Genomic DNA, 15,229 nt, shown 5'->3' with positions numbered 1-15,229 from the left:
TGACTAGTTGCAAAAGTGAAGAAGCTAACAAGGAATAAGAGAAAGAAAATGTTACAGATCACTGATTCTATGTTATGTTAAGTGGTAGGAGGGGAAGAAACACAACGTTGAGTGATAGGAGGGGGCAAGAAACGGAACTTTGAGTTATAAGAGCGGGAAGAAACGCAAGGGAAAAGAAGGAACTGAATTAAAGAGAAAATGTGATCCACACTCATGCAGGGTTGAAGCTGTCATCCACACACAGAACCGTTTATGCAGAAAGACTCCTTATGTTTGCTGCAGAATTATGGATGCAAGCAGAATCTGTATAATGCTGCATAATTGTGATATAATTTTAGTTTAGTCTGTCGGTGGAATTTGTAAAAGAGTTGGGTTTTACTTTAATTAAATTATTCTGTCATAAAAAAAAAAGACAAAATGTGATTATTGGTTACCCATATCTACGATTCGCATGTTCTCACCCATTTTAGTTAATGCAGTAAATTGAAGTTAATGCAAAAGTTAATGTAGTAAATTCACTTTCACATGCAATTGTACCTTCAACTATTCACTTACAAGCGTCTATCCAAATAGTGTTGACCCAATGAAGAAGAAAAAAATCATTCACTCTTGTTGGTTGAAAGAAGCTGAGATGAACCTACACTACTTTGCCACCAAGCTGGAAAAAAAAGAAATCTTTGTAAAATTTGGATTGTTTAAAGACATTAGTGTGTTATCTATAATAAATTTATAAAAAATTAAAATCAGTTTTATAATTATTTCAAAATAATTACAATAATTATACTTTTTAATACTTAATATAAATGAGATTTAAAAAAATAAATAGGTTTAAAAAAAATCTATTACTTAATTTATGATAAGATTTTTTTTATTAGTTGAAAAAAGTTTTAATTATCTGTGATTCAGTTGTTTATAATTTTGTTATTTGTGATTTGTTAGAATAGTGCAATCATTTATATTATTTAACTTATCCATAGTATATATAATTATTTCATCTTTTTTGTATAATGTGGTTCTACTATACTCTTTTTCGAATTAATTTAATTTTAATGGCGGAGTAGTTTTATATTGCTGCACTTTCTTCTACTGCAGTAACTTGGCGAGTGTTATTTACTACTGGTTTAGCTGAATATCCCTTCCAGTTATACAGGTTGTTGTATATGTTGTAATGAAAAAAACACAGCGAAACATACAATCACGAATCAACGGTAGACAAATAAACGACATAAAATTTAACGTGATTCGATCGTCAACTGCAACCTTACATCCACACGGACAATTATTAAGTTTTCATTATATCCTGTTGCACACTAATTATAAATATAATAATCTCTTTAAATAAAGATTATAAAAGAACACAATGATTAAGTTCATCCACTAAACATGGTGCCTAGTCAGTCCAATCCAATTAGTCCTGACTTCACTATCTATATGCGAGAGAATAGAGTGGTCATTGTTTAAAAACAAGCATTCTTATTGGCTGTTCCGATTATTGTTAGCATTAAGTGTGAATTAGTACTTAGCATCTGGTGGTTGCAGAATAAATATTTTGATTTTTCTTCGATTTCTACTGTTGTTGATTTTAACGGAAAATCATAATGCAGAAGCCACATCAGAGACCTAGTTCTTCTTTTTCTTAGTCTAGGACAACTGCTAGATTGTAGTTCATAGATTCTGGATTTCCTAGTTTCTTAGCAAGAAGATTTTGTTTATTTTAGAAACGTATTACATTAGTGAACAAAATAATAGTTGTAGCCTAGCTCCTATAGCACAATAATAAAATAAAAATTAATTTTTAAACACCAAAATAATTAGTTACAATAGTAATTAAATTAGAGACTATTTTAGAAACTAAAAAAATGTTGGTTTCTAAATTAGTTTCTATTATTGTTAAATAGTTTCTAAATTGGTATCTAATTAGCGACCAATGTTTTAGAGACCAAATTTAGAAACTAAATAATTGATAGTTAAAACCTTGGTTAATTAGATACCAATTTAGAAACTAATTAACAATAATATAAACTAATTTTTTATATAGTTTCTAAAATGATATCTAATTTAGTTACTATTACAACTAATTGTTTTGGTTTCTAAAAATTAATTTGTGTTTCATGATTTTCTTGTAATGATAGGTGAAAGTGAATTGGAAGTTACACAGAACTCCCTGGGATAAAGTTGATGGATGTTATGACCTTATTCAACTCTCCTTTTATGAACTCAGGAGGTAATAGTTTTTTTTTTTAATGAGGTGATAGTTAATGGCAGGTTTAATTTTAATTTTCCTTTTCTTCACATCCTTTTCTGTTTTTTCTGATTTTTTAAAAAACTGAAAAATAATATTTGAAACATTATTTTTAGATAAATAAGTATGCCAATTTTTTTGTTTTCAAACTATACTTAATATTAATATATTTCAAAAACTGTTTCTTTTAAAGTGTAAAATTTCAATTGTTTTCAAAGAAAAAAATAATATGTTGCATAAGAATTTTTTATACTCACCAATTAGATCACTAAAAAAAATCATGAAATAGAAACCAATTTTTAAAAACCAAAATAATTAGTTGCAATAGTAACTAAATTAGAGACCATTTTAGAAACTAAAAAAAAAAATTGGTCTCTAAATTCTATTATTGTTAAATAGTTTCTAAATTGGTATCTAATTAGTAACCAAGGTTTTAGAGACCAAATTTAAAAATTAAATAATTGATAGTTAAAACTTTAGTTGCTAATTAGATATCAATTTAAAAATTATTTAACAATAATAAAAACTAATTTAGAAATCAATTTTTTTTTTACTTTCTAAAATGGTCACTAATTTAGTTACTATTACAACTAATTGTTTTGGTCTCTAAAAATTAATTTCTATTTCATGATTTTTTTTTACAAGTCATATTCTTGATTTTTTTGCAATTACTATTTTAGAATGATTTCTTACACTATTCATAATTGATTGTATAAAAGTACTTGCTTCATTAATTAATGTATAAATTTTAAACTCTTTTCGAAATATAAATTTTAAACACTTTTTGAAATATAAGTTTGAACACTTTAAAGATACCCTTCCAAAAAGGTTTCTGAAAGAGAAACCTGATTCCTAGTAAATAGGTTTGTACTACACTGTCTTCCCTATTATTGGTGCTTTAGGTTTGTCTAACCATAAATAAGACTTAAAAGGTCAAACAAAATTATATGCTAGATTTTTGTACTACATTGTGCCATTTTCTATTGTTAGTAAAGCTAAATGCATTATTTGGTAAAGGGTGTGAAAGCAACTGGGAAAGGGAATAAGATTTAGGGTTTCTTATTTATAGCAATAATCAGAGAGATAGTTGGTGGCTTCTCTGGTAAGTTGTGAACAAGAGAGGATTCAAATTCTTCAAAAAAGCTAGTCTACAAAAGCAATTCTACAAGAGCATTTTCCTTTTCATTTTTGCCTCACTTTGGAAGTGTGAATTGAAATTCTTAAAACTAAAACTGCATTCACAACTTTGATCCAAACAGGCCTAGGCCCCATTTCAAAGTTCAGTTTTCAAATAACAATATTCTTAATTCAAAATTACAAAAGCATAGAAAAAGATGTGTAGACAAAAAAAAAAGGTGAAGAAATAAGATAAGGTGTTCAATTAGTGATGACTGACTTGTTCCTTCCATTTTGGATATTCCCATATGCAAAAAGTTGACTTTAAGGAAACTTCTGGCAACTCATTAGTCAAGTGGGACCTCTCATAAGTAAACAACTTTGAAATTTCATTACTTAATAATTAGTCTTTAATCAATAACAACAACTAATTCCTACCACATTTTACTAGTTTATTATTTAAAGGTTATATACCTTATAATTAATCTGTATTAAAATTAATATTTCTTTTTTTAATACTTAGATCAATTTATAATTTTATTCTTGATATTATAAATCGTATTAACATTTAATAATTTTGATGAAATGTATTACAAAGTGAATTTTAAACTTAATTCAACTTATGAAATTGATTTATAAAATAAGATTTGTAACTATCTATATATTTTGCAATGTTCTAATCTTTAATTTATATGAAATCTTCAACATATCTTCTTCATTTCGATGTTGTCAACTCGTGTGTGTAACTATGTATTTTGGTAGATGGTCTGATAACAAATGGTCTGATAACTCCATCAAACTCTTATTAAAATAAACTATAAACTCTAAATGATTATAATACAAAAATTTACTTTAAACTTAATTCAACTTATAAAATCGATTTAGAAAATAAATTTTAAACTTATTTATATATTAAATGTTATAAACTTAATATGGGAAATATTTGCATCCCTCAAACGTAATATACTATAAGCAAATTCATATATTTGTTAAATGTTTATTTAGTATAGAAATCATTGAAAAAAAAAGGTTCAAATTTCAATACAGATGAATTATGAAGATACGAAGACTTATTTAACTTAGATCTGAATCTGTCTCCATCCAGTGACTGGTGTTGTGGTATCTTATTTCTTCATCTAGAATCATTATTATTTTCTATTTTACGTGGTGATTTGGATGAACCCATCTTATTCCTCAGATAAATAATAAAATGTAAAAGATAGTGATATGAAAAGTATACACTAAGAACAGTTTTTGGTATGAAATAGAAAAACCATTTTCATAGTTTGTCGGTTTGTCCATTTCTAAGGTTTAGATAGATTAGAGACTAAAAATTGGGACCATGTTTGCGTGGGAACAGAGAAACGTGTAAGAGCTTTTCCACCATTAATTCTTTGACCATGCACTGGGTTGCCTTTTTTGACTACACACTTCACTCATAACATAGTTTCCAATGTCAGAAAATTTCCTATTTTCTATTTATTTTCTCACAAAATATTTTTTTCTGACATTTTTAAAATAAGTTGTTTTTATATTTTAAGAAAATAACTCTGACTTGCCATCAAGAAGTGTTAAATTTGTCAGTTCTAAAGTCAAAAGGAAAAGATTTTGTGGATTAGCGTGTTACTTATAATGAATGAAAGTTAAAATAGTGAAACACGTGAAGTTCTTGGAGTGTGATCCCTCAGTTGACAACTGTGCAACTAGGGTTGATAAAACTGCAAAATATAATGTTTTAAAAATCTAAATACTTTTATAAAATAAAAAAACTTTCTATTTTTCTCTTGGATTCGTTCAGATACTTTTCAAACATGGATTGAAAAGGATATTCTTCGTCATCGATTGATGTCGTGCTATTTTCGTTGTTATAATTTTATAGACTTTTGGTTTTGCTTGAATAAATTTGGATTAGTTTAAGTAATATACTAATTATTTATTTTATTTTTAAAAAATTAATTATTTTTTATTGATTTTTTGTGATTTTAATGAATTTTTTATTTTTTTAATTAAGAATAACATAATAAACTTAGACAAAACTAGGTATTTAATTCACTAACATGTTATGACATGTTCTATTTAATATACTAAACTAATGGGTCACTTAAGGGTCAGAATAAACTAACTCGTAATTTGTTTTCAAAATAATATAAATATATATATATGAAAAAATTAAGTTTAAAGTTTTAATTATTTGCTTTTTGAAGATTTTATCATTTTACTTTCCACAAAGACAACAATTAAATTGGAATCTATAAGTTAATCCATGCCATATAAATTCTGACCACAGTATTCATTCTTATTTATTTGTTTTAATATAGGTACTGATATATATTAACATTCTTAACAGTAAAAACTTCACACTTTAATAAATTTTTATTTTATTTATTTTATCTTTTAATTTTAAAAAAATATTATATTATTATAAACAATCTCAAATATATGTTTTTTACCGTTCATATGTGAATAAAACATTTCTTTTTTAAAATTTAACATTCACTAGTTAGTATATAATGGTAAGGAGATTTGAGTAATATAGGTAATAGGTTATAACCTAAGTTTATAATTTATTAATCATTTTAAACAACAATTATGAGTGTGGTTGACAAGTTGTTTTAGTTACTTTGCAATTATTTGTTTAGGTTATAAACTTTGACTAAAATTGATTTATTTAATAAGATTTTATTTCATTTATCTACTGTGTTTCTTTATGCTAAAGTATTATACCCTTCATAAATAAAATTTCACGTATACCATCTCATTTAATATTATATTATTTCTTCTGACTAAAGTTTTTTCTATAACATTACCTCACTTAATTTAACTGCACTATTATTTTTAGTTTTAATAAAATGTTTAACAAAAATTTGTAATCACCTAAACACGTTATTTCCTGCAAAACAAATTGTTTTAAAGAATAAAAAAAAAATATCATTTTACATTTATAAACCAATTCATCATTCAGCTTTTCCAAGTCCACTGAACCGAGACGATTTTCATTCTTAATAATAGTGTGACTGTTTCTGATCTAACAAGATGAAAAATGAACAGAATAGTTTTCCTTATAATGTATTAGGTAATATTTAATGAATTGTTTTGATTTAATTATGTGTATTTGTATCTAACATAATCGACATGAATAAAGTTTTATTTTTCAAAACAACAAAGGCAAAACTTAATATGTTGCGTCTTATTTTATGCGTTGACTTAATGTATGAGAAAGAAGAACCATATATAGACTTTAACCCACCAAAATGTTTATATAGGTACTGTAAATTTATGTTTAGAGTATAAATTAATTATATTTTAAACAGATCTATATCTTTTAATTGACCGTGTCATTTTTAAAAGATAAAATTACAATGAAATTTCAAGTTTTAAAATAGATAATATTTTGAAAGTGGTAATTGATTTTAATGATATTATCCTGCTGGACGTGAGGTTAAAAAATTAACGTTGTCTATAAAGATTGAAAAAATCTAAAAATAAATTATTGTTTTCTTAGTTCTCAATTAGGAGAATTTTTTCTTCTTAGACCTCTACTATAGACTTGTTCCTGTACACATATTAGTCTCATATTACTTAGAAGTCAAATTTATTTACATTTTAAATATATATTTATCTCTTTATTAAAAAAAATCATGAAATAAAAATCAATTTTAGAGACCAATAATAATTAATTGTTTTAGTGACTAAATTAAAGACCGTTTTAAAGACTAAAAAAAAATGTTGATTTCTAAATTAGTTTATATGATTGTTAAATAGTTTTTAAATTGGTATCTAATTAGTTGCCAAGGTTTTAATTACCAATTATTTAGATTCTAAATTTGGTAGCAAAAACTTTGGTAGCTAGTTAGATACCAATTTATAAACCATTTAACAATAATAGAAACTAAAAGTTTTTTTAGTTTCTAAAATGATCTTTGATCCCGTCACTATAACAACTAATTATTTTCTATTTTTAAAATTGGTTTTTATTTCATGATTTTTTTTAGTGCTTAATCCACTCAAGATGTTTTTTTTTTTTAAATATAACAAAATTTTAAATTTCAAGATGGACTATATCTTAAATTTAATAATTGATGATAATAATGTTATATTAACAAATTTGAAATTGGAAAAATAATCTAACAAAGAAAAATTATTTTTTTGGTATTCCCTATATAGCCTAACAACTAAACCATCTACCATAAAAAAAAGAACGTAACTATTTGGGAAGCATAAAAAAATAGAGGCATTAGATAAAGTTGAATAGTTGCAATCTCTATCTATATATGGCCATATAGTTTATTGCACTGAGATACATATCAACATTATTGACTTTTACCATTTTATTCTTTTTAACACTGTTTCAGAGGAAACACACTAACATTTCAACATTTCAAATAAAACGGCTTTGCTATATCCATTCCCTAAAATTTGGAATGAGTACACCTTTTGTGTTTCAACATTTTTATATTAATTAAAGTAACACTTAAACCTATAACATTCCATTTTCCCCCTCAACAATCAAATTTACCATTTACCATTTCATTTAATACTATGTTATTTGTTTTAATGAAAAAAATCTATAATATTACCAAACTCAATAACATTTTTACCTTTTCATAAAATATTTAATAGAAAACTAATAGGTAAGACTTGAATTTTACCTTTTACCATGACATATATAATGTTTTATATGGTTTTGAAAAGTATAAATTAAAAATATAGCATACTGATAGGCTCACATGATTATTATTTTTCATTCTTAATATAAATAGAATGTTATTATTTTTTAATAATAAAATATGATATTTAAGTTAACTATTAAAATGATATAAATAGTGTTGATTATAAAAATTATTTTTTTATTAAATGTAATTAAAATTATTCAAATCAATTATATTTTACTCTTATTATGAAGATAAAATTTAAACGAAGGAAAATAATTTCAAAAGTCTTTTATTAATTTCTAAATTAGTAAATAGTTTCTAAATTAGTATTTAAGTAACTAACAAAATTTTAACTACAAATTATTTAGATTTTAGATTTGATAAAAAAAATTGATAGTTGATTAGATACTAATTTAGAAATCAATAATTTTTTTAGTCTCTAAAATAATATCTAATTTAGTCAATATAGCAACTAATTATATTTTTCTCTAAAATTGATTTTTATTTAATAATTTTCTTGTAGTGTTATATTATATTTGTTTTTATATTTTATAATATAAAATTTTGTGTTCTATCTTCATTTTCGTTGACTAATATATACTTTTGTATTGTTAAAAAATTTATTAAATATTTTTAAAAAAGAAAGATAAAAAAAATATATTATCAAAAATTTACTGTAAAAAAAAGATATATGTTGCATTCCTCTATGTAAAAAAAAATTATAATTTTTAAAATAGAAAATTAAATAAATTAAATATGTTATAGTAATTTAAAATGAAGATAAGGATGCGGATGAGATAAATATACACATATCAACATTAAAAAAAAAACTTAATTTATTTTTTTACTGTTTAGATTTAAGTTTTATAATTTATTATATTAATTATGGTATTTATTTTCAATAATTCTTATAACTATAAATTCTTTAAACATTAGTTTCTATTAGGTTTTGAAGTGATTTATTGTATGAACGTACTTAATAGTGGACCTTGAATCTTATAACCATATTATAATTTTTTTTTTTAAACTCTCGCACTCATAATAGACATCATTTTTTAGAATTTGAAGTTTAACTTTAATGAGATAATTTCTATTCTTACATTTGAATTTCAAATTTAGTTTGATAAATCTTCTTTAACTTTTCAACTCATCGATGTTAATTATGACGTCTTTAATTTATCAATCTTAATTAAGACATTTTTTAAATTCCAATCTCCTAATGCATTTTCTATTTTTCTTATTCGACAGGTGAATTTATCTTAAATTTATTATTTAAATATCAAAATAGTTTTTTTATTCAAATATAAGTGAGTAATAATTAATAAAATTTATTTAATATCATTATCATTTAAAAATATTTTTTCTTAAATTTAAACAAATAATTTAATAAATATAACTAAACACAGACAAAACACATGTATATTTTTTGTTCATAAAATAAAAAAAGTTTAATTAATAATTTTAGTCTCTTTTAATGTATAATTTTGGTAATTTCCTTTTGAAATAAATTTATTTCATCCTCTTTTTAGTTACTCTACCATTTTGATCCAATTTATATATATATATATATATATATATATATATATATATATATATATATATATATACTCCTAATATATTCATTTAAATCACTACAAGAAAATCATCGAATAGAAACTAATTTTTAGAGACCAAAATAATTAGTTGCAATAGTAACTAAATTAGATACCATTTTATAAACTAAAATAAAATTTGGTTTCTAAATTATTTCTATTATTGTTAAATAGTTTTTAAATTGGTATCTAATTAGCAACCAAGGTTTTAACTATCAATTATTTAGTTTCTAAATTTGGTCTCTAAAACATTCGTTGCTAATTAGATACCAATTTAGAAACTATTTAACAATAATATAAACTAATTTAGAAACCAATTTTTGTTTTAGTTTCTAAAATGGTCTCTAATTTAGTTATTATTGCAATTAATTATTTTGGTCTCTAAAAATTAGTTTATATTTCATGTTTTTCTTGTAGTGAATATTCATAAAATTTTATTTAATCAGTTAAATATATGAAATAAAAATAGAAAAAAATAAAAATTGCACAAAAATGATGGATTTTTCAACATAAAATTTTTAAACATATTAATTTAAAAAGGATAATTTTTAAAAATTTAAATAATATTAATTAAAATTTAGAAGATAACATACAATTATGATTTATAAATATATTTTTATTATAAAATAAAAAACTGGAATAATTTAATTTAAAGTTATTTAAATTTTGAATCAGAAAATTCCTTAAATAGGGCACACTCTATTTGAATTTCTTGGTTTGAAAGAACTTGAAGGTGTTGTGTGAACGTACAAGTTGAAATGCATAACATGTTGATTAATATGCATACTGAAAAGAAAAAAATTGTGTATCATTAATATGCACTCTTTCCTTATTAGAAAAGTAGCAGTATACAATAACATAATTTACGTGCTCATTTTTTGTTTTGTTTGTAGAATTATCATATAAATTATGTATCTCTTTCCAAATACGAGACGATTTTCAATGTTTGTATCTGTGAGAATTTTGGAGCCTGATAAAAACAAAAACAAAAAATCACATTAATGATAAACTTCACAATTCTGTATCACATTTTTTTATTATTTTATTTCAAAATTTAATAGAACAGTTAATGCTAATACACATCAAACTTACTTTCTCCTCATAATAAACTTGTAAAAGCAAAACTACCTATTATTTAATTAATAAACAAAGAGTTTTTCAATAAACCTTTTCAATGCAATTTTTGGAAAATATACACGCACAATTACAAAGTTCAATATATAGCGAGTTCTTATTTGTTAAATAAGTAAAATATTTTTTTTATATTTGAAAGTGTTATTTAAATTTAGTTTTATATATAGAGATAGAGAGAATGGACCTTTCAAGGAGAAAAACTCTTAAAATGAGAAATTGAGAAATGAAAACAAATCATTATAATCTTTATATTGAGATTAAAACTAGTAAAAATCTCAATTAAAATTAAATTATTATCTTTCTTTCTTTTTTCATTTTCCCCTAGTGTATCATAATTGCACATTTATTAATTTATTTTTATTTATAAAAACAATTAAATAAATTGGAGCATTTGAGTGATAGTTCTCATACAAAATGTTAAAGACTATTTGAATCATAGTCTCCAATACAACCAAAATAGAATAAAATTAAAAGAAATATTTAAGGGATAAAGATTATGACTAGTTAACAAGAATAAGGAACACAACCAAAATCTCAGCACTGACTTATCAAATCTAAAATGATTTTGTGCATCTTTTATATAAATCAAAATTGATATAATGTATAATTTTGTAAAATAGATTAAAATATACAAATGTGATCATCTTACTTTAATTCAATTTTAATAAATAATAATAGTGATATGAAATTATAATTTAAGAGATCTATTTATACTAGTGATGCTGAATTAGGACTCATTTTTTTTTCTCATAAAAAGCATACCACTGAATCCCACTCCCACACCAATATAATGACGTTCATCTCTAACCTAACTTGTGGTTGATGTGAGCTGAATTTGGAGGAAAAAAAGAGGGTTTTGATAAGTCCAATGGCTGATAAATAGTAGAAAAACAGATCACGTTCATCCTTAACCTAATATTTGGTTATAAGTTTAGTGGTGCATGAACAGTAACATCTTCCATATTGACAAGTCTTTCAAAGATAGATATATATGACTATGATTATAACACTAAGAAAAAATTATTAAATAATAATTAAATTTATTGATAAAAATAATTAATTATTATATTAATTATATTAATTAAATTAAATACTAATTTAAAGATAAAAAAATTATTAATATCTAAACTGATTTCTATTATTAATAAAAATCTATAAAAATAGTTTATAATAGTTACATGTAGTAAAAAAAATAAGAAAATCATGAAATATAAATCAATTTTTAGATATTAAAATAATTAGTTGCAATAGTAACTAAATTAGATATCATTTTAGAAACTAAAAGAAATGGTTTTTAAATTAGTTTATATTATTGTTAAATAGTTTCTAAATTGGTATCTAATTAGCTACCAAGGTTTTAACTACCAACTATTTAGATTCTAAATTTGATAGCAAAAATCTTGGTTACTAATTAGATACCAATTTAAAAATTATTTAACAATAATAAAAACTAATTTAGAAACCAATAATTTATTTAGTCTCTACAAAGGTCTCTAATTTAGTCACTATAGCAACTAATATTTTTTGTGTCTAAGATGATTTTAAATTGATCTCTAAAAGATTAATAGAAACTAATTTAAAATATAAATTTGGTAAATAGCTAAAATCTTGGTATCTAAAGATTAAATAACAATTTAGAATCTACTTTATAAATTTTTATTAATAATAGAAATTGTTTTAGATGTCAATAATTGTATTAGTTTATAAAATGATTTTTAATTGAGTCAAATAAATAATTAATTATTTTGATTTTTAAAATTAGTTTTTATTTAATATTTTTTTTTAATGCTGCATCTTTTTTTAAAAAAAATATATGACATATGATGATATGTAGTACCATGTAGTTTGAGTCAATCTTTAAGAAGTTCAAAATAATGGTGAGTGAGTAATATTTTATTTTGCAATCATAATTCATAATAATTGTTCTAATACTATTCTGTTGATTTTTGTACTCATTTAAAAGTCCTCATCGGATGAGTTCGTTGAAAACAAACAAAGAAACAAAGATTGTTTTATAGTTTTTTTAGATTGTTTATGAATTTTCTGCTATGCGTGTCTCTGTATATAATGAGACAGAGTTATTATGAGAGGATAGCTTTTATCTTCATGTTATTATAACATACGTTATCGACAATCGTTTTGAAAACAACTTATAGTTTTTATAGGCACTAGTTTATTGACCAGATATATTTTAGACTGGTGGAGAACCCAATACACAAGGGTCAAACTAATTTTTAGTCTATTTATTCATTTATTTAATAACAAAATTGTTAGAGGGTAGGGATTTTAACACACTTTTTGTTTCTTATTCTAATTTTCTACTTTTAATTTAAAAAATACTACCTTATTTTTAATCTGTTTTGTGTTTTCCGTTTTAAAATGTTTGTTTAGAAAATAGAGAAAAAAGGTTTATTTTTAATATTTTCTGTACGTATAAGCCTATAAAAAAAATAGATTAAAAACAAAGCGACAATTGTAGGTAGTAATAAAAAAAATGTAAGTAAACACTTCCTAATATTGGTAGGAAATCACATCTTTTATAGCTGTTAATCAGTAGATACTAATGACATAATTAATAGAAGTTACATTACTACACGTACTTAAATTTAAATTTAAGGTATTTTAATCCATCGCAACTGTTCAATTAACTTGGGAGCACTTATAAGATCTTTTAGAGAAAAAAAAAAACCAAAAAATTAGTTATTTTAGAAAATTCAACTCACGTTCGTTTTAACCATGCTAAAAAAACACACAATAAAAGATCAATTATATATATATATGTATATATATATATATATATTATTTCAATTTTTAATGCTTAGTAAAAAATCAAAGTGACAACTAAAAGAAATATTAAATAATAATTAAATTTAGAGACAACAATAATTAGTCATTATATTAATTAAATTAGATCCTAATTTAGAGATTAAAAATTTATTCATATTTAAAGTAATTTTTATTATTAAAATTAGTCTCTAAAAGACTAATAAAAACTAATTTAGAATATAAAGTACTTAAAACCTTTATAGTTAATTGTTAGATACCAATTTAGAAACTATTTTATAATTTTTTATTAATAATATAAACTACTTTAGAAACCAATAGTTTTTTTAGTTTATAAAATAGTCTATAATTTAATTTATTTTAGTCTCTTAAATTAGTTTCTATATTTAATAATTTTCTTGTAGTGGACCCTATAATTTTAGTTTCTAAATTTTATTTTTTTTCCTAAATCAAATCATCCAACAAAATTAAAGTAAATTCACAATCTCAAACGCATAAAAGCTTTAATCTGCACAAAATCAAATACCTTAGTTAAAAATTTGAAAAAGCTTTAATCTACACAAAATCAAATACCTTAATTAAAAATTTGAAAAGAGTTAACTTCCCTTTACTTAAATTATTTTAATGGTTAAGGTAATTGAATTTTGAGAAGGGTGATTAATAACACACCTTCAAAGAATCTTTATATTGCTTCTAGAAAATCAAATATATAAACAAATACATTATAATATATTGGGACTCACATCCAATCATCTTTCTCTTCATATCACACACATGCACCAAAACACTAATGTCTCAATCTGAGTTTCTGCTTCTACAACTGATCTCAGAATGTTGGAGTCTGCTTGTACAATTTGTGTCTTATAATGTACACTCTTAGACCCTATTGAGGAAGAAACACATAGGAACTGATATTGGTTAGAATTTGTATGTCAAAAGTATAAGTATAAGTATAAGGAACGATCGTAGAAGTTTAGTATGTTGATCTTAATAATGACTATGGTTTTTTCCATCAACAATAAAACATTAATAAAATAATCAGAAACATGTTAGATAGCAATAACTATGTTAAACATAAGCATGTTATAGTCAACAAGTCAATTTATAAAAAAGATAAGCAATTGAGACTACAAACCAATGATTATTGACCAACCAGGAACATATTCATAAGATAAGTTCTTAGTTGTACTCTATCCAAACATTTCTTAGTATGATTTTGTACTACTATTGGTTTCAATCTTACAATTTGATTTTATAATTAAAAAATGCACATCAATTGATGAACAATATAATAAATATATGATTGAATTCTTATTATGTTGATATTTGCAACAACAAAAAGTAGGAAATCTAGTTTATAATATAAATTTTTCTTCGAAGTTATCTGGATATAACCTGCAAACATGAAATCACCTACAAATATATAATGATTATTTACATCCCTAATTATTAATTAAAATGACAATATTACAATTTTTTTATAATTTTGGAGATATACATTAAAGTGTTATCATAAAAGTTATATATTTATAAACCATAAAATATTTGGATAAAAGTAATAAATAAATGTTACTTTTTAAAAATGATTCTATATATGTAATAAAAAACTACGTGTTACAGTTAACTATTAAAAAGGTATAAATAGTATTAATAACAAAAAATATTTTTATTAAATGTAATTAAAAGTATTCAATTCAATCATATCTTAC

Source organism: Phaseolus vulgaris, chromosome 7 (genome assembly GCF_051622355.1).
Source record: "Phaseolus vulgaris cultivar YP4 chromosome 7, ASM5162235v1, whole genome shotgun sequence".
NCBI classification, from domain to species: domain Eukaryota; kingdom Viridiplantae; phylum Streptophyta; class Magnoliopsida; order Fabales; family Fabaceae; genus Phaseolus; species Phaseolus vulgaris.
The sequence above is the reverse complement of the archived record's forward strand: the minus strand, read 5'-3'. Positions refer to the sequence as shown.